Genomic DNA, 21779 nt, shown 5'->3' with positions numbered 1-21779 from the left:
GAACCAGTCTTCGAATTGCCACCAGCATTGCCTTCCTTTAAATTATGCCACAATTCTTCCTGCAAAACTCCTTGTGTTCCTATCACTCATGAAATAAAGTCTCTCTGTGCAGTGGGACTATTCCTTAAGTTAGCCTCAAAGTACCTTCACACGGCACTGTTCACCACTCCTGTAACATGCCTCCAATCATTCCACCAAGCACATCTTTTGCACCAACCAACAGGCTCTCATAGCCAGCAATTCTCCTCCTCATGCTGTTCTGAATAAAATAATCTTGTTCTTTCTAAATCATAAGATTAAAATCACGAACTAAGGAGAGTCTACTAAATTGAGAATTGCTTTAATTCTCTCCCAAGACATGCTGTTCTTCAACAGTCTCCTTACATCCTTTCCCGCCTCCCAAGACCTCCAGTAAGAGTCACTTCTTACTATCTGATATCAGAGTGTGGCTGTGAAGTTTTATGTAGCTTCTTGTTTTATTCTGTCTTGTATGATAGTGAGTTGTTTACTTATCTCTCCTCAAATAAATAGGTGCCTTAAAGACAGGGATCATTTCTTATTCAGTTTTCCATATCCAGAGTTGTATTTTAACTCTGTATTTTGGCTTTAAAGGCTAAGAATTTTATGCTTTTGAATTAATAAATATGGAAGTCTTAATTTAACAACAGGAAAAATGACAGCTAGATAAATAGCATAATACCCACAAAGCAAATAACCAATAAATGTTTGTTGATTGAAATGTTGACTGAAATACGTTGCCATTTACAGAATGAATTGTCAAAAGAGCACATTGTTTATTCTTTTCTAGTTCAGCTATAGCCTAAGATAGAGGCGACTAAAGAAAACTGTTGATTAGGGCATCTTCCTTGTTTCTTTAATATTTTATCATTGCCAACTGTAAGCCCATAAAAAATGATTTCTTATATTCTAGAAAGTGCCATTGCTTTTGCATAGACAGTTTTTTTTGTCGTTAAACAAATACCCATCATTAAGTCAAGTTCACACTGAGAAATTGAGAAGTTTAAGTTCTGGCAACTCAACTCTTTGAGCTTTTAGAAGATTGTATAGTCCAATGTATTCATGTGAATCCTTTACAGGTCATTGCAGATGACAATGGATAATAGCTTACACAAATATGAACAATTTACTGTTTATAAGATGTTTTCATATGCAGTATTCTTTAGCCTTCACAGAAAACTCATGGAGTAGATTTTGGCCTCATTTTTCAGGTAAAGAAACACATTATTTTAAATGCCTTGCCAAAAGTTATATACCTAGAATGCAGCAGAATGAAGTTGAACCCAAATCTTTTGACTCCTAATCCAGTGCTCCCCAAAGCCTCATGCAGAAATAGAGCAAAGACTGGGCCCCTGGCCTCTTGAAAAGAAAAAACCAGGGGCTGTACAACCACTCTGGTTGATAATAGAATAAAACTCTTGAGATAATACTGCCTCCCCTTGTAGGGATTTGGGAGATGACAGTGACAATCTTGAGCATTGAAGTGGAGGAGGCAAGAAGCACCAGAACAAGAAAGCAAGAGAGATGCATCCAAGAGGCCAGGACAAATCTGCTATCTCCAAGAAAGTGATTAGAAACAATATCAAAAACAAAGCCAAGACCTAATTCTAAAATGTTCTGTACCTGGAGGGAAGCTGGGTCTCTACCCAATCCCAAGGAAGATGTGATTGGACCAAAAAAATGATCTCAGGGTTCCCAGCACCTTGCACAGTGCCTCACACTGGAGGCACAGAAGCACCCTATAAGTTTAGGACTGAACTAATGTAATGGAAATGAATACAGGTATGCTTTGCCTGGGGAGGCCTAAATGTTTTGCTCATTTCAGCTTAAAAAGACCAACACAGAAACATACAAATAAAATTTGTAAATCACAAGTAACGTGGTTAATGTAAACGTGTTCATTAAATCTTGAAAATAGTAGAACAAGAGGGAATCTAGGAAGTTAAGTGAGATGAACACAGACTCTGCAAAATATGTCCTCTCTGCATCACTTCAGCTGTTACTAATGTAAGACGAAAGTGATCAATTATATGGCTAAATCATTCCTAAGAGAAACTGGCCTCATTCCAATCTTTCAAATGTGTTTACTACTTCATTCAGCAAGTATTTATTGAGTGTATACTGTGCCAAACCTGTACAAATACTAGCATTGACATAGCGAACAAAAATTATAATTGCAAGTCCTTCAGTACTTGCAGCCTAGTTGACATGTGTGAGTATGATGGGCTCACTGATATGTCCTTTGTGCCCTGGACAGATCTTGCATCTGATGTTCAGTTGCAGCTTCTATATGTTTTTTCTTCCTTCTTCTGCTAATTTGGAGTTAAAAAGTGGGGAACTGTTGAAGTTGAGTTTGGGGTTTTAACAATTAAACAAGCAATTATCAACTATTCACAGTAGCACAGAAAAAGACCACACATTACCTGAGACTGCTCTAAGATGCAGTGGTGGAAGTATATATTAAATGTGGTGAACTGCTCTTTTTCAAGCTCTCTAATACAATTTGTATTTTAAATATGTTTGTTAAGCCTCTACTACAGTAGGAAATGTGGTACAACAATGAAGAATATCTATATCCTTAATTGCATATGTATTATTTACAAGGTACTATCTCAAGTGCTTTATGTTCATTATTGCTGCTAATCTTCAATATAACTCAACAAGACAGTTTTCATTATTATCCCAGTCTTGATGATGTGGAAACTGAAGCTCAAGGTGGTTCTTTAATCCAAGGTTAAACTTACCCAAGGTAAGGTAAGTATGTAAATGCTGAAGTCAGCATTTCAAACTAGTTTTGTCTAATTTCAGAGTCCATGTTCTCAAATAAATGCAATATTGTCTCTAAGTCCCTGCCTTCAGTGCTTTTAGTCTTCTGGGAAAGAAAGAAAAATTAAAATGTCATTTTTGGATTAGTGATAACTACCGTAAGAGGAGCAGGCACTAGGTTAATAATGGGACACATGGAAAACCATTAAAGTCAATTTTGAGGGTCATAGGAGGCAACATCTAAGCTAAGCCCTGAAGGATATACAGGCATTAACCTAGTACAATGGGAAGAAGGACCATCCAGGAAGAAGATAAAGTATGTGCAAAGGTCCAGAGGCAGGTCTGGGGAACTGCAATACAGGGGCCGTGATCATCTGTAACCATCCAGCCACCATGTAGCATAAGTTGCAAAAGGCTTTCATCCAAATGACCTCACCTCTGCTGGGATGTGGCATGAGGGCACATGAAGACCCTGGTCATGCTTGTAAAATTGGATTCATTGTTGGTAGGAAACCCTATTCCCTACACTGAATCACTGCACAAGCCTGGAATTCCGGTCACCCTAGGGTGGCGCAGTCTTGGAAGAGGGCACGTTAGCACATGGTCAGTGTGGGCTCAGCTGTGGTCATTCTTCTGTCTGTAACTGCCTGACAGGTGGTGATTGGCTGTTCTGTCTTTGTCACCAGATGTTGCTGAAATTCTCAGACTTTGGTTCTACATCAAAAGCCTACATTTTAATGAAGGGGAACAGATTGAGTAACCAAAAAGAGCCAGTTCTGTCTTGGCAGGCCAAAGGGTGCACAAATAGAGAGTGGGAAGGCAAAGGCATAGGATTTGAGGCAAAACCATGAAGGAGGTGAAGTCAAATCTTTACAGTCTACCATAAACATCTTTCTTGTGGCACTTTCCCTGGGGCCATTATTTCTGGACCTTCATTAGTTTCAAAGTAATGTGGACTCAATCTCATTGAGCAGTATAGTTTCAGGCATTCATTACTTTATCTTACAGGGAGAAATAAAAAGCCTTCAGAAACACACAGACCTGGATTCAAGCCTTAGCCCTAGGACTTACTAGCTGTGTGGCCTTGGGCAAGTTGCTTATCCTTATCTTTACAATAAGGATAATAATGTAGATTTTGAATGACCAGCTAGGGGATTAGAATGTAATGTATGTAAAGCACCTAGTCTGGCCCTCTATAGGCATTCAATAAATGGTAATTATTATTATGGTTATATTGACATTTAAAGGATAATTTTTCCATGACTTAACTCAAATTTTGACTAATGGTGGGAGTTGGGGGCTGCTGGAGATAGTTGTTTTTGATTATTGATTATTTTATAAATCAAAAAATAGTTTAAATTCACCAAAGACTCTTGTCCTTTAAAGGAATTCTATAGTTAAATATCAATATGTCTGAGCCAAGAAATTTAGACACGCTATCTGATTGGTATTAGTAAATTTGTGAGAAAAAGAGAAAAAAATATTTGAAATTGGGACCACCAAGAAAAATTTAATATATATGGTGTCCATACCTATATCCACAATTTTCAGGAAAAGAGCCCCTGGTAATTAATGATCTTTTGTAATACCTTGAAGCTTTATTGTTCCTGATTAACTAGGTACTCTAGTACTCCAGGGCTAGAAACGAAACTCACCAATTGGTAGAAAAGAGGGCATGCTTTTACTCGCTTAAAACTGAGTAAACCAGATATTTGTGCTTGATTTATTCAGTTATGTATCAGTGCTGAAGCAGGACATTCAAGAAAGGCACAATAATGGAAAGAGCTCTGGGCTAAGAATCAAAAGACTTGAGTTTTAATTGTGACTCAGTCCCAGCTAGCTATAAGAATATGGCAAAAAAGAGTAAAACAAAAAGTTATCACACTGTCATTGGAATGGAATAGAGCAGTGGGAGTCAGCAGGGGTCTTACCACTTAGAAACAAAATGTGATGTACCCAGCACTTGCATTTATTTATGGTTACAAGTTAAGCAACTCTGGAAGTTTAGTGAAAGCTTTTAGGCTTATCCCTAAAACTCAATAATTATTTGGCACTTCATTTACTTATATGTTTAAGAAAAATAAAAGCTATCGAGCTTTGATTCTCAAATGTCATGTGTAATATTAATTAAACTATTTTCTTTTAATGAACATATTTTTGATATAGTAAATATTGTGAGAGAGGTGCTATCCTGACATCCTAAATTTAGAACCCTAGAATATTACCAGAAGATTTAACAGCCACCAACGAGAATATATCTTTCAATCTGTGTTGAAGGAATCTTGCTCAATTACATGATTCTAAATACAAAAGCACACTTCTAAAAAGAAATTTTTAAGGGACATCGAAGTGTTTCATTACTTAAATGAGTTTAAAGGCTTCATTTGAAGAAATATAAATCACTTACCTTATTTTAAACCATCCATGTTTCCCCTAATGGTGTTTACTAAGTCTGAAAGGCACTTATTTAAAATAAGTAGAGTAACTTGTACATTGATTAAACTGTCTATCTCTTAGGTAGATCATAGAACTGCAATTTAGCATATAGAGTTGAAGACAGCATCAATTAAAGATATAGACAGGCTGAGTCAGGTGCTCATCAGAGAAGATGGGATTAAAGATAAGTTATTAAAAAAAAAAGTCAACCCCGAAGTATGCAAAACCTAAATGCAATAATATAATGAAAGCACAAAATCAAACCAATTGAGATAAAAATGAAGCACTTACCAAGCATGATCACCTGAAAAGCGTGGCAAATTCCTGCAAATTGCAGGAATTCATATTGCAAAGTACTCAGCAATACTTCTGTGTAGTTCTATAGAAAGCCCCGAAAATCCTGCAATATCTTGCAAAGTGCTCCACAGGTATCCAATACTTTTGAACTGATATCATTCTACGTTCCTCAGTGGGTCCAAATCACGTAACCACTGGTCTTCAAGTGATGAAAAGGTAAGCCCTGGAGAAATGGAGGACTGGTTTTCAGTTTTGAGGATGGGTAGAGATCAAAAATCGACTACTCAGAGATACCCTAGATACCAAAAAATACAAAATAAAAAAAAATGCTCTTTTGATTATTTTTAAAAAAGTATTTGCTTCTAAAAAGGACAGAATCCCCCAACCTCCCAACCCATATTTTAATAACCCAACAATGGAAGAGAAATATTTGACAGAGGGTGTGTTGGATGTTGATGATCTCCAACTGCTTCCAAATCTGCATAAATAAAACTCCAACAAATCCCTACACAATGAACCTACTGAATGGGGCTCTATTTATCTGCCGCTGAAGGATAAAGGGCCAAGCCAATCCTATTGACAGTTAAGTCTGTAGCTTCCAACATATCACTGAGGTCACTAACCCACCACTACAGTACAGGCTGACATAAGCAGCTGATGTGCTAAACAAAAAGTAGGGCTCAAATCAATTCACTACTAAAATCCAATTTAGGAAGCTCTCAGTTTGCACAGTTTTGTTTGATCAAATTCAGAGATGGGATTAGATTCATATTTCGGTAACGAAGATCAGGGTTGGGAACTGATATATTGAAAGGTGTATTTTTCCATTTCTTCTCTGCATAAAATATTCATGGATGCCATGTTCTACAGTGTACTCTGACAGTGTAACAGCTGCCAAAATCCTGGTACCTGAGGCCACTTTTACATCAATAAATTATCGAAGGTTACATCTGTAGCAAGATAGCTTTATTTGGCTACGCAAATAATACCAAGGTACACAACACAGTTATCCCAGCTTTTGTTCCCTTGAGAGTGGCCTATTGTTACACTCTGTGCTGCAAAGCATGCTGGGAAGCTCCAACCAAGATGTAAGGAGGAAAAATACTTGTCTCTGTGCTCTAATAGAAACAGTACAATATAGCTGCAAGGTCATAATTTGGAGTCAGCTATCATAAGCTGTGTGACTCAGAGAGGTGGTCACTTTCATACAAACTCAGTTTGTCCATAGTTTAAAAAGGATGTTCCTCTACCTCCCTGCAGGGCTGTTGAGTTCAATAAATAGGCAATTTCTCTAGATGGTCTGCCACATGATGGACAGTCAGCTAATGTTATTTAAGGTGCTGCCTTCTAAGAACGCATCATATAGTACTGAAACACCAAGTATTGCATCAGTCACAGGAAAAGTGTTACAGAGCTTCTCTCTTGCTTTAAGAAAATGGACTAAGTGTAGAAATACAATTTTCTGAAGGCGTTGGTTTCACAAATGAAATATTAATTCATTTGCCATTCTCACTGTCTTTCTTCTATTATCTCTTAGAACTCTGGGTGTCTCGGGCTGGGCGCGGTGGCTCACGCTTGTAATCCCAGCACTTTGGGAGGCCGAGGCGGGTGGATTACGAGGTCAGGAGATAGAGACCACGGTGAAACCCCGTCTCTACCAAAAAAAAAAAAAAAAAAAAAAAAAAAAAAAAAAAAAAAAAAAAATTAGCCAGGCGTGGTGGCGGGCGCCTGTAGTCCCAGCTACTCGGAGAGGCTGAGGCAGGAGAATGGCGTGAACCCGGGAGGCGGAGCTTGCAGTGAGCCGAGATTGCGCCACTGCACTCCAGCCTGGGCGACAGAGCGAGACTCCGTCTCAAAAAAAAAAAAAAAAAAAAAAAGAACTCAAAGAACTCTGGGTGTCTCCTTCCTCCTGCCCAGAGGAAATTCCTGAATTTATGGGGCATCTCCCCAATAAAGCTGCTAACCACGCAGTCCAAATAGGTGTTAAAGACTTTGTATTTTTAAAGCACTTTTAAAAACCTATCACTAAGCTTTTTTTTTCAGCTATAAAATTGGAGATGAGACCAAGTGGGCAACCTCATACCAAAAGCCACAGAAGGATCTGGTATGTGACATAGGATTTACACTTGGCTTTGAGGTTCAAGGTCTGTTGAATAGTCATCCTGCTGATACATGCTTAGGTTAAGTGTAAGAAGCATGCTAGGTTGCAAAGAGAACATTAAAACAAGGTCCTAATTGCTCAAACCGAGGCAGAACCTCATATGCTCCCCAAAACACATGGCTGTGAGCCTCCTTGCCAGGTAAATACCCTTGCAAGGTATTTCTGGATTCACTCTTTTGGATCTTTCAGGTGCTTTTCTTTTAATCAACTTAAAAAAATCCATAGCTAAATGTATTGGTTTTGCAATTTGCCAGATACAATTCTAGTCTCTTTACAGATATTACGTCTAATCCTTACAAATTACTTCTTTTTTTTTTTTTTTTTTTGCCAGTTGACAAAAAAATTATCAACTCATATATACCAAATCTCACGCAGAGTAATATCCTTTGTGGAGTTTTTTTCTGTACAAATCTTTTGCTAGCTCCTTGAGTCCATGAATTACAGATATGGTGGTGTGGTTTTTACACTGGGTGATATTTATTGATCTAGACTTAAAAAACAGCACCCTCTGGATTTTTCACTAGCACAGTATTTTCAAATAACTATGGAATGGAGAGAATGTGCTTTTCTCTTGTTAAGGCCTATTGTTTTTTAAGAAAATTAACAAAAGGGAGAAAGAAGCTTTAAAACTCACTTGAAGGGACTTTTTATTCTGGAATTTGATATGTAAGATTGCAGGGAGATAGGGGAGATAGTGAGTTTTGGTGTAATTTGTATCATCAAAACAACTCCTGTAGTAGAGCAGGAGATACAGTATCAATAGATAACGAGAAAAGAAAATGAAACTTGTATAAATGTGTATTTCTTAAAAGCTTTTGCTACCTATTATTTTCTAGCCTGTACCCAAAATTTAGACACATATAATGGATATTCTTATATTGATAGTAACATATCATTTAATTTAAAAGGCTAAGTTCACCTTACAGGTTTGCCTCATGCCATGATTAATCATTTTGAAATCTGATTGGCCTTTTAAGGGATTGTTCAAAGACTGTCAATCATTGACACAAAGTAGATATTTCTAAATTCAGTCTTATAAATGTTGAAATTGAGGCTCAGAGAGGTTAAGTGACTTGTTCACTTTACCTTAGTCTGCAAGACTAAGGAAAATAAATCCAGTTCAGTCTGGCTTCAAAGTCTGCTCTTTCCACTTCACTACACTATCTACTTGTATCAGTTAGTTGATATGGAAGCATAATAAGTCAAAGGATCCTAAACCTTACTTCCTTACCCACTCATACTCTTTGTTGAGTCCATTGTCCTGACCCCACCAGTAGAGAAAGGAGGAGGAAGTAACAGAGGAGTTTAACCTTTGAAAATTATCTTCTCTGTATCCAAGAGACAAAGCATGCCAAATGAACCTCCCAGATTTCTATAGCTGAGCCCCGAGTTAGGCAGCACATACTTTTTCCCCACTAATATTTCAAGGAGGACCCCACTGCAGGAATCTGGGTTGTAGCACAGTATATAGTCACCACTACAGGTTGTCCCCAAATCTGAGTTTGAACCACAGAGCATCATTGGCTCCTTTTCTAGCCTGGCAGAGATATTGCCACTTAAGATTGGGGTCTACAATGACTCTGAGAAGTGACATAAGACCTGAGGAATCAAAGTGAAGGGATGAAAGCCATCATTTTTCTTTTCTTTTTCTTTCTTTTTTTTTGAGACGGAGTTTCACTCTTGTTGCCCAAGCTGGAGTGCAGTGGCATGAGCTCAGCATGCTGCAACCTCCGTCTCCCGGGTTCAAGCGATTCTCCTGCCTCAGCCTCCCAAGTAGCTGGGATTAGAGGCATGCCCCACCATGCCCAGCTAATTTTGTATTTTTAGTAGAGACGGGATTTCTCCATGTTGGTCAGGCTGGTCTCGAACTCCCGTCCTCAGGTGATCCACGCACCTCGGCTTCCCAAAGTGCTGGGATTACAGGCGTGAGCCACTGCGCCCGGCAAAAGCCACCAATTTTCAGGAGCCAAGCGTTTCGTTTGTCTAGAAGATAGCATCTTGGAAATCTTAGAGCCTCACGCCCTCCATCCCAGGGTTATACAGTGTGTGTTGTTCTGTCCTAAAGGAAAAGGCCAAGCTCTGACTCACTCAATTTTTTCTTAGTACAGCACTGTGGTTTCCATCATGTCTCCCACTCGGTTACCACCTAGGTCAAATGCCTGCACCTCAGGAGTTTGGAAAACACATCCTGAGGCAGTGTGGCCGCAAGCAAACAAAGACAGCCTCCACGGTAGCACATCTCCTCTTTCACTGGCAACTTGTCCAATATTTGACTTATGTGGAAATGGCTGTTCATAGGCTAGGTTCATTAGTGAAAAATGTTTCAACAGTTCCATTTAACAACCTGGAATGTTCTTTGGAGAAGGCCAAATTAGTGTGATTTTTACCTTAAGAAGCTTAGAAACATAGCTGCTGCTAACTCAATAATTACATTGTACTGCCAGCAACAATTCAATATTTTTTTCTCGCCTGAGGGTTACAACACATTTGCACCATGGGGAAGCTTTTTCTCTTTACATCTCAAAACTGTACCACAAACTCTTCCTTTATTCATAACAGCGAGATCTCCAGCTGAGATAGGCACTTTTGTATTGCTCTAGATGACAGTTTTCTGTGTTCTTTCCAAGCACAGGGGTTTAATAAACATATCTGGCAGGCCTTCCGTAGCTGGAGGGCCCAGGATGACACTGTGTGCAAACAATATGCTCACGCTGGAGGGAAACAAGTTTATTCAATTATTCAATTAATAGATTACAGTCAAGATACTTGTTATCCTACGATGAAAAATGGGGCAAGAACTCTGAGAATTAGGATAGGTCCCAGAATTAGTAACAGCAGGCAATATGGCATATACAGATCATGAGGGTTTGGCCAAGTGTGTGAAAACCTACCCCCAAACCATTCAAACACACACACGAATACACACACACACAAATACACACACAAGAATACACATACACAGAATACACACACACGAATACACACACATTAATACACATACACACACTTGTGTACTTTGAGAAAGGCGGAACCACATTCCAAAAACCACATATTATAAGGGCCTTAAAAACTCATTAAATACTTTATATTTTAACTCTGAGTCTGGAGCTTGAGGTGGGTGGAGGGTGGGGAAGGAGGTTGGTGGCAGAAGGAGCAGCTCCATGAGAATTCCCAAATAAGAGTTTTCACAGAGTTTTCTCTGCGAAAACTACTTTTGTAGAGTTTCATGAGTAGCTGCCTTTCTGCTCCAGGGCAAGACTTTCCCTCAGTGCAGACCGTCTTAGAATGTTCTCTGTGCCAGAACTTCTCACTTGAGCAATTCTTGGTTTCTGAGTGAAGTTTATCGTGTTTGTATAGATACGTTAAGATCTCCTGAACAAGAAATGAGCCACTACACTTAAATGTGTGATTTAGGGGTGGGAGGGTCAGGGAGGGTACTTTTCTTTCTGTGGGATGTTGGCATATTTTACAAATTCCAATGAGTACGTGTTAATACAAAATCATCCAGAAAAGAGTGGAAGGAGATAAGGCTAGAAAGTTACTTTGGGAAAAAACTGGGAAGGATACCATGTACTTGATGAGGAAATTCTGATTCTGTGCTACGAGCAATGAGGAGCCACTGCAGATATTTTATGCTAAAGAATCACCCCCTTTTTCTTGTCCTACTCCAGCTGGGCTGGATTTTATTGAGAAGTGTTGGAAGTAAAGATTGAGACACAGTTCAAATGTGCTGAAAGTACTCTCTATGAAATGAGTGATATGTTTAGCTAGGAGGCATAGACGTAGCCCACTTGCAGTACTGACCAGTGGGGGAGCTATTATTTTAAAATTCTTCCTATCTTTAAGAATACATACCCCTCATTAACATTGACCTCCTGATGGCCAGCCCACTTTAGGGCTCAAGGTAATGTTCAGGGGATTTGTGTGTGTGTGTGTGTGTGTATGTGCATGTGTGCGTGTGTGGTAAAGGAGGCCACTGAGGAGACCATCTCCATGTTACTGAATGTAAAATAAAGCCAATGAAAATGTTGAAAAGTTACCGAAAAGTGACTAAGGGATAAGACAGGAACTAAATTTCCACACAATGGAATCTTTTGATCCTTTGAAGAGAGATTTGGAAAAACCTCAGGCATCTTTAGTCCTTTCCTCTCTGAGCTTTAGCCAGATGGGAGGGTAGACAAACAATTCCTCCAACAAGCAAGTGGGCATAGGAAGTCAAGCAGATGGCCTATTTTAGTTACCAAGGAAGTCAGCCAAGGCAAGAGCCTGAAGTTGAAAATTAAATCACCATTCTCAAGGGCAGAATGTTCCTAAGTTCATGATTGTCTCCCAACAAATGAGTCAAGATGGCTTTTTATGTGTCTGTCAGTTGTGACCTTGCCCTGGCTCTCCCAGTTGGAGTCACTAATGTTCTCTATAACAGGATCAGCCAGTCCACATCCCACCCTCTGTCCAGTCCCTGGGCCAACCCAGAGCAAGGCAAGCCTTGGCCTGCCCAGAGGTTGGCTCTAATTTAGAGGGCGAGGGCACCTTGGCCAGGGCTGAAAGCAAATGCTACAGGCACCTTTTCCAAGAGTGTCAGACACTGCTTTAAACTAAGTTCATCCAAAAAGGCAGTTTTAATAAGTTATGAAAAGATGGAGGAGAAATAGATATGCAGAGCTGGAGCTCTAAGACATGCAGAAACAGGGAGAATAAAAGGATAAGTGAGAGAGAAGTTTGGTACATTCCTGAGTCAGGAGCTACTGCCTATTACCTTGACTTCAGGCCAAGGTTACCAGGTGGTCAACTGCTTTCAAAGGGACATAGGCAGAAGGGAGAGAACAGTGCCCAGGTGACCAGCTGGTGGGATCTGAAATTAGTCTTGTTACTATGGATCTACTGTTTGGTTTGCCTCCCAAGAGCCTGGATACACATCTGGCTTTTGAGTTCTAGCCTTTTCTGGTCTTTATCACCTTGGCCAAGCCTTCGCTTCTATTCTCTTAGAAATGGAACTCTGTACTGGATCCCAGAGCCCTTGGCTGGAGCCCAGATAATTCTCCTCCTAAACCTTCCAGGGCTTCTCCCTAAGGACTCTGATGCTTGGGTCTTCTCTTCATGGTATCTTACTTAAAGTGGGCTGATTTCCTGAATATGTGATGTCACTCAACTGATTTTGTGTGACAACTGTCCTTAAGACTTTAATTTCTGATTTCCACTCACCAGATTAATTCAGCTGGCATATTGGCTCCTAGTCAATATGGTGACAATATGGTGACTTTGTACACACTATATATTGAACAAATGGGGGTTCCTGTAGGAGCAAGTCTTAAAGCCCATTAGCTTTCTTAGTTTTTTTTTTCCCCACTGCTGCTAGCTTTGCTACTTCTCTCTTTTGTAGAGAGTAAAGTTCCAACACTCCTTGTGCTTCAAACTACTCAAGTTAGGACAATGTTTCCTGGATGTCTTGGGCTATTTCAGTATAAAAAACATAGATGACATAACTCCCATCCACAGAGAGTCTTAGAGCCATCCCACAAAGGAAAGAGCTTATAAATCTTAGAATATATAAGAAAAGCGCTTTGTAAATGGAAAAATCTTTATAACTCTTAATATTACAAACAGTGCAGAAAAAAAAAAGATTAGTGTACATGAAAGAAGTACACCATATATACAGGGTCTCACTTAACTTAGTTCTTACAAGAACACTAGAAAATAGTTACTATTACCCCTGTTAGTAGCAAAGCTATTAAGACTTGGGAAGGTTAAGTAATTCGCAGAAGTCACTCAGCTCATGAATGGCATGTTTGGGATTTCAACCCAGATCTATTTCTAAAATCCATAATTTTTCTGCTATGTGGACTGTTTGCATACATACCCACCAGCATTGCATAGAGTAAAAATTTGTGGATCAAAGAGGGTATAATAAGATACTAGTTGTGTGGTGATGACAAATTGCTAAGGCAGTTTGGGAAAAACAAAGATCAAGATGATTGAGTATTTTCATGGGTTTAACAGATGAGATGGGACTTATGGTGTCTTTGAAAACTGGTAGAATTTAAATAAGGGGTGAGGGGGACATTTCTGGGAAGAAGATTGGCAGGGGTGAGCTCAATGAGTGGAATTAATGCTGAGAAGGCCTGTGGCATCAGTCTGGGTGAATTGGATGGGGTAGACAAGCAGAGGAACATCAAAAATCAGGGCAAACAGCTAGGCATTATGGGTAGGAAACGGGGAGCCAGTATCACACGGAGACTCTTAACTCAAAGCAGCCTCGGTCATTATAGTGTTTCTTTTTATTCAAGGCCAAGAGGGAAGATTGCAGCCAGCTGGTGCCCCATCTTAAAACTTTCTCCCATCAAACTCATTCTGGTGAATCACTCATGGATTTAAGGTATGAGCTGTGCTCATGATGATGAGGGTGAAAAAGGGATAATGTTACAAATCCAATATTCCACACACTGAGTTGCTGAAATTGGTGATCATCTTCCAGACTAGACTTGGAGTAGAATTCTATCCACTCATTTTTGTCCATGACTACAATTTTTCCTTGACAGACACTAACCTCTAAGTCTATATCTGCCCCTAACTTTTCTACACTCAAAATAAAACTATGACTTTAAAAACAAATTCAGTATGATGGAGACTAGAGAGAGAAGGTGAAGGAAGAAGAGATTGTTCCCAAGAGATGAACTGTTGAGTCCTGCTTTCCAACTGTGGTAGCAGCAATTCACTAGTGATATGTGAGTCCAGCCAAACAGAATTCCATTTCTTGCTGAAAAGGACATTTAAATATGTGCTAAAGAAACAGACCTACTATGAGAAAAAGATGTGATAGTTTTATTTCTAGCATTTAGTGGCAGAAACAAGAAAAAAAATATAATGGGCTCATTTCTAAAGCTCTGTCTAGGTACAACACTCGATGTGAACCAGCCTGGTACTTTTCTCCTCGGGCTACCAGAACAAAATATCACCATCTAGGTGGCTTACACAACAGAAATTTATTTTCTCACGGCTTTGGAGGCTGGAAGTCCAGGATCAAGGTGCTGGCCAGTTTGGTTTTTCTTGACTTGGCTTGCAGATGACCGCTTTCTCACTGGCTTCTCATAAGGCCTTCGTTCTGTGCATGCACACTCTGGCTGTCCCTTTGTCTTCTTGTAAGGATGCTAGTTCTATTGGATTAAGGCTTCATCCTTACGACCCCACTTAACCTTAATTACCTTTTGAAAGCCCCTGTCTCCAAATCCAGTCACATTAGGAGTTATGACCTTAGCATATGAATTTTGGGGAGAAACTGTTGATCCCCTCACAAGCTCTAATACAATTTAAATGGAAATAGGAAATTATGGAAGTATTAGATATAATTTCTTTCACTATAAGAAAATTGTGGTAGCTAATAATGTCAAATGGGTTTCCTCTAAGTCACCTTACAATAAACTGAGTATGGAACACTAGGAGAAAAACATACTAGTGGCGAAGATCACTGTGGATACATGAGCTGTGGTCCCAGTTCTGTCGAACTTCTTGTGGGACCTTGAGAAAATTACTTATCTATTGTCAATATCCTTAGCTCTTGAAGGAGAAGATTTAAAAATAATAATCTTTAGGGCCACTTCTAACTATAACACCTATGATTTTGTGACTTCATTTTGAAATTTAGTTAATCAAATGCCATTCATTCAAAGATGAGTAAGACTATAAGCACTGGCTACATGCTGAAATTGCTTAGATCTGAGCATGAAATATTTGTGTCTTGCCCAACATCAATGCATCTGCAGTGCAACATGGAGGCAAGGTCTGGAAGGTGTCAGGTTCGTCTTGTTACTGCAGCCAATTTTGGCTACTGAAATTATGAGTTGGTACTGGGTAGTCAGCGTTAAATTCAGGGTGATAAATACCAAATCTTCACTTTATTTGATGGCATATGTGTACAACCTACATTACAATCTTTCACACCCTTTGGCAAAAGCCAATTTTATAGACTGTGGGTGTCTGTAAATATATTTTTTAATTGTAAGTTTTTCTTGCTTCTCCTCTTTTGAAGACATATGCTTCATAATTAGCATACACCAACTCTATTTAATCAGACTGCTCATTTAAAAAGATTTCCATTCTGCATGTGGTATCCACAGGTGTCTCAGGTAATTGGTAATGAATGTACGTTAACAAAAGTGTCACAGTTATAATATAATGAGGGAAAATGACAGAAACACTCCAGGACTGTAAAGATAGATATGTAGTCAATCTACTGTTGCGGCAAAAAGAAAAAAAAAAAACATAATTATTGGTATTCTTGTGAGAAGGAAAGAGAAAAAGCAGAAAATGAAAGAAAGAGATACTTTCCAGATAAAATTAAAAGCTATCCTCTTTAGTTTAAAATACATTAAGCTTAAGACTTTCATGGAAATGTGTTCATTACTACGTGCTACTTATAAAATTAGACTGCTTAATGTTGTATTTGTCCTAAGCTCTAATATGAGCATTGTGGCAACCCAGTGTTACTTGTAGATAGAGTCACAGAAGTGTTATTATAATTACTGTAATTTACAGCTTAAAGTATATATTTTCTAAGCAATCTTTAGTATCTATTTGTGAAACCACAAATAAAAATGGATCCTCCAATTCAGCTCCAAAAACTAATATGCATTCTAGTAGAATTTTTTTTTCATATTTCAATCTATTTATCATTTGTTCACTCATCCAATAAAAACTATGCCAGACAGCCACACATTGCTCCAGTAATTTGTTACACAGTCCTTGATGTTCTTGGAACTTACATCTAAAAAATAAATAAGAAAATACATAGAAAATAAGTGATGAAAGCAATGAGGAAAATAAAATAGGATAATATGAGAAATCACTGGTTCTTGAAGTGTGGTCCTTGAACCATCACCTAGGAATCTGTTGAAAACACAAATTCTTGTTCCCCACTGTAGACCTACTGAATCAGAAACTGACACAGCAATTTGTTTTCAAACAAGTTCTCCAGGGGATTTGATGCACGGCAAAGATTAGGAACTCCTGTGATGGGTGGATTTGTGGCAGCACAAGAAGTCCAAAGCAACTTGTGGAGGCATTTTCCACGCAGAGAGAACAACACTGAAAAGACTTTTGAGGCAAAAAAAGCTTGGTGAGTTTGAGACACAGGAAGAAGACAAATGTGGCTGGAATGTGATTAAAAAAAAGGGGAAGAGTGTCATGAGATGATGTTAATGAGGCAGGCAAGGGCCTATCATGAAGGCGATAGTCTGTAAGTGTCTGGGAAAAAAGCAAGAGTCATGTGAGGTCAGCTCATGTTCATGAAGAACAAATAATCAAGGACTCCTCATCCATGAATTCTCTTAACTTAGAGGAAAGATAAGGATTCCCTCTAAATGTGAGCCTTTATTTCTCTCTTCCTTTATCTACCTCTTTGTACATATAATAAATACCAAATTATACAACCGGATAAATTTATTTTAATCACTTGTAAAGTAACAACCAAACTATGAACTCCTGGGTGAGGGAGGGTAATTAGGATTCTCCTACCATGAGTCTACATCATATGCCATATATGACAAAAGCAAGTTGGTGATATTTAAATAATGTCAATATCAATTAAAGGCTTATTGCCCTTGAAGAACTCATGATGGGATGGGACAAAAGTTTAGCAAAGTGCTTTAGCACCTTTGATAACCACAATTTCAGTGAAATAGTTGGATCAAGTTCTCAGTACTTCCTAGAGGAGCAGCTGAGCATTTGATATGTCTTCCCAATTCATTAGTAAATTGAGAAAATAGGGTAACATGGAAGACAGACCCTACCATGGCCCCCATGATCTGGCATTCATAACCTCGTGTGGTTTCCTTTCCTTGAGTGTAGGAAGAACCTGTGACTAGCTTCTGGCTAAGAGAATATAATAACAAAGGTGACAAGATATATGTAATTGCATGTATGTGACTCGCTCCCTTGTTACTTTTGAAGAAGCAAGTTGCCATGGTTTGAGCCTCTATGCTGGAGGAGTCCATGCTCAAGGAGCTTAGGGTAGCCTTGGGTCAATAGTCAAAAAGAAATTGAAGTCCTCATTCCAGCAACCTACAAGGAACTGGATGCTGCTGATAGCCATGTGGGCTTGGAAGCAGATGTTCTTAAGTCAAGCCTCAGATGAGACTGCAGCCCTGGCCAACATGCTGATTGTATCCTGTGATACCCAGAAGCAAATGACCTAGCTAAGCCATGACTGGATTCTGATCCACAGAAACTGTGAGATAATAAATGTGTCATTTTAAGTGCTATGTTTGTGGTAATAAGAGGAGATTTATTCTAAAAATTGTCTCTCTTGGTTATAGAGGCTGAGAAGTCCTACAAACTGCCATCTCCAGGTTTTCCTGGAGAACCAGGAAAATCAGCAGTGTAACTCAAAGGCCTGAGAACCACTGGAGCTGATGGTTCAAGTCCCAGTTGAGTCCAAAGGCATTTCTGAGCTTGTAGAGGTTGCCAGCATTCCTTGGCTCATGGTCCCTTCCATTTTTAAAGCCAGCAATGACTGATGGAGTCTTTCATACATTACATTACTCTGACAGTGACTCTTCTGCCTCCCTCTTTCACATTTAAGGAGGCTTTTTATTATATTGGGACCACCCAGATAATCCAGGATAATCTGCTTATCTCAAATCGAACTGACTATTAACTTTAATCCCATCTATAATCTTAATTCCCCTTTGTCATGTAACCTAATATATTCACAATTTCAGGGATGAGGATAAGGACATCTTTTGGAGCTATTATTCTGCCACATCTACCAACCCAGTTTTGGGGGGTGTGTGTGTGTGTGTGTGTAACATCCAGATGTTCTTAAAGAATCATAATGACTCTTCTGTGTGCTGCTTTTCTCACCATGTGCTCACAAACTTTCTAATTCAAAAACCTACTCTATATTTTTTAGAGATCAACACTATGTTCATTAATTAGACTAATGCTTCATGCTTCTATCTCTCTTGAAAACTGAGATAGTGTTTGCCCTTCAGTGCGGAAGGCTCTTCTCTTTTTCTCTGTGGTTTCTTAAAAGCATCAAGATAGGTCTTTGATCATATCTTTAAGGTGTTTCGGCATCTTGGGATACAGTTCTCCTGAACACAGAAGTTTTCTCATTAAGAACACCTGATGCTCTCTCTCTTCAGCTCTCTTGGCTCTGTTTTCTGTTTGCATTGCTTGTTCTGCCCTCTCAGTTTAAAGATGGTAATTCTTGTTAGATCAGTTCAGACAAACAAAAGTGGTTTCTACTAACAGAGCAAAAGATTCTCCAAGCAAGGGGCCTAACAGAATCAGAGCTAGGGATCCTCACATTATATGTCTCCCCACAGTTTGTAGGTTGTGTTTACCCATGCCATTCACTTTCATCCTCACAGTTCCCTTTCTTATTTTCTTTGCTTGAAAGCAGCTTTATACTCCTTTAGCAGTTTTACCAGCTGCATCTCATTATGGGCTGATCTCATCTGAATACACTTCTGTTTAGCATCTCTCTTTTGCATATTTAATATTTGTGAATCTTGAAGTGAGAAATGGGGACAGAGAATGTCTACTCCAGGGCTCCCATAAGCAAGCAGTAGCCCACCCAAGGTCACACATGGCTGAGTAGCCTATGGGATCCAGTCTGCTTGCTCTCAGGGCTCATCCATGCAGTGCCTGGCCAATCTTATCCATCATTATGCCTTCCTTCTTCTATCCCTCCTATGAGTCCTTTTGAATATAAGCTCATCAGAGAGCCCCGTTGGCAGTCACAAAAGCTTCTTTAGATGTGCCTACCTTTATTCACATGGGAATTATTCATGAATATATGATCAGAATTACATTTTTCAGAGTTTCCTATCTCCTTTGAGCTATGTTCTCTTTTAAAGTCTCTGTCCATAGAATGACGCCATTTCTTGGGAGTCATTTCTTTGATTTGGGGGAAAAATACATTCTGAAAGCCCAAAGAACACATTTGGCTACATTCAATCTTCCCTCCTTCAACTATTCTCAACTCTAAAAAATATAGTCATTTTTCCCCCACAGTCTTCATCACCTCCACAAGCATCGCCTTGCTCATGAGAATTAAGTCCAGCACAGCAATAGCCTCTACCTGATAGATCAAATTTGTGGTTAAGCACAGCAAGATTAAGTATTTATCTGGTTTTCCCATATTAGCTAAATAAAGCATCCTGCCAACCACTCAATGGTACATATTCCATTGCTAGTTGGGTGACTTCTGTGAACCTTATTTTCTCCATTTATCAAGTGGGGGAAATACTTACCGTATCCACTTTTCCCAGGGTTTCTAGAGAGCTTCAAATAATAATAACGTAAAAATGTCTTGTGAAATGAAAGCTAAATAAACACGGTCTTGAATGACTCTCTCACGGACCAAAGTATACGAGAAAGAACTGCCCAAATAGTAGTAACTGTCTAGATGAGTGAAAGCAACAAAATGGATCCAGGAGTCAGAATAGGCCAGACTTAACAGATTTAACTTACTTAACAGCTTGTAGGTATTCATACCATAACCTTTTGTGAGATCTACAATTCAGAAAAAATAAGGAGAACTTGGAGAAAGGGATTCAAGTGTTGGGAAGTGAAACCCAAGCAAAAAAAAAAAAAAAGAAAAAAAAGGAAACTAACTGGCAGGCTTCAGCCAGGAAAAGAAATGTTTATAAGGTGATCCATGCACGCAACTAACACTTAGTTAATGCTTCCTATTTGCTAAGTGTGTAGGTCTTGATGGGAGGTATAAAAATGTAAACGACATGGCCTCTGCTCTCAATGAACCATTAGTCCAGTAAATACTGATTTTCAAATTCCAAACATTTATTCAGAAAAGGGTTTTAAGCTCTCACTAAAGGGCAGCCAATTTGTTGAATGTAGAACAGTAAAAATGAAAACATGGTTTTTGTTCACCATATACTCTGATATGTAGAAATACATAAATAACTCAGTATGTTGCAAAGATTTCCACATCAGTCATGACAGACTAGGCTATGCTGCCATGACAAATAACTCCAAAATTTCAGTCACACGAAAAAACAAATGTTTGTTTCTCCTTCGTGCTACCTATCCACTTGATATATAGGATACGATTATCAAACCAGGCTTCAGAAAAGTGAGTCTTATTCCCATGTTTGCTAGAACATAGTATTAATAAGACCAATATTAATATATTTACTATCCATTAATAGAAGATAAAAAGAAATCTTCCTCAAGGTCTTCCAAGACAGAGTTTCAGGTTGACCTCCAACAGCTGTAGATGGTCTGTTGTTTGATGGCCTCTTTCTCAGTCTTACTCTTCTTAGGCCTCCCCTTCAATCCTGCCATGTGTAGAGCTGGGCTCTTGGAAGCTCACATGTAGCCTCATACATGCGACTCCCTCTACCTGGAACATAGCCCCTGGCCACCACTATCACCTACCTACATCTAGTTCTGTGCTAATTTGGGAGGTGTAATTAGACACACGCGCGCGCGCACACACACACACACACACACACACCACACACTTTCTCACAAGAAGCTCCAGTCTTAGGAAACCAGAAGAGTAGTATTCCTTTTATATGGGAAGTTCTATTATGAATCCACCTGAATAGCACTCATCTAACCGATCTGTATTGAGTCCCAGCTGAGTACCAGGCATTATACTGGGCACCAGAGATTCAGTGGTGAGCCACACCAACCTGTTCTCTGCTCTCATAGGACTCAGTGAAGAGGCAAATGTTAGTCAAATAATTACACAAATGGACATTCCAAATTGCAATAAATATCATAAATAAAAGGAATAGTGTTGTAAGTGTGTATGGCGAGGATTCTGGGAATGTTTTCTCAGGAAATGGCATTTGAGCTGAAACCTGAGGGATGAGTCACAGTTAACGGAGAACAGGAAATGAATGGAGTTAGTGGTTTCCAGCCATATAATGGTTAGTCTTGAGTCATGCCATAATAAAACTAATTAGAAAAAACTAAAGAAGTTTAAGAACAGTTTACATTTTAAAAATAATTCCAGACTATCCATATAATTATATCATTCTCAATTACTTGTATCACATTTCACTTCTTTCTGTTGGAAATAATGGAGTTACAAGCCATGTACTCTGAACTGCACACATCCTCAGATACATTT

The sequence above is a fragment of the Hylobates moloch genome, unplaced genomic scaffold (genome assembly GCF_009828535.3).
Source record: "Hylobates moloch isolate HMO894 unplaced genomic scaffold, HMol_V3 SCAFFOLD_13, whole genome shotgun sequence".
Taxonomy (NCBI): domain Eukaryota; kingdom Metazoa; phylum Chordata; class Mammalia; order Primates; family Hylobatidae; genus Hylobates; species Hylobates moloch.
This window is presented reverse-complemented; position numbering follows the sequence as displayed.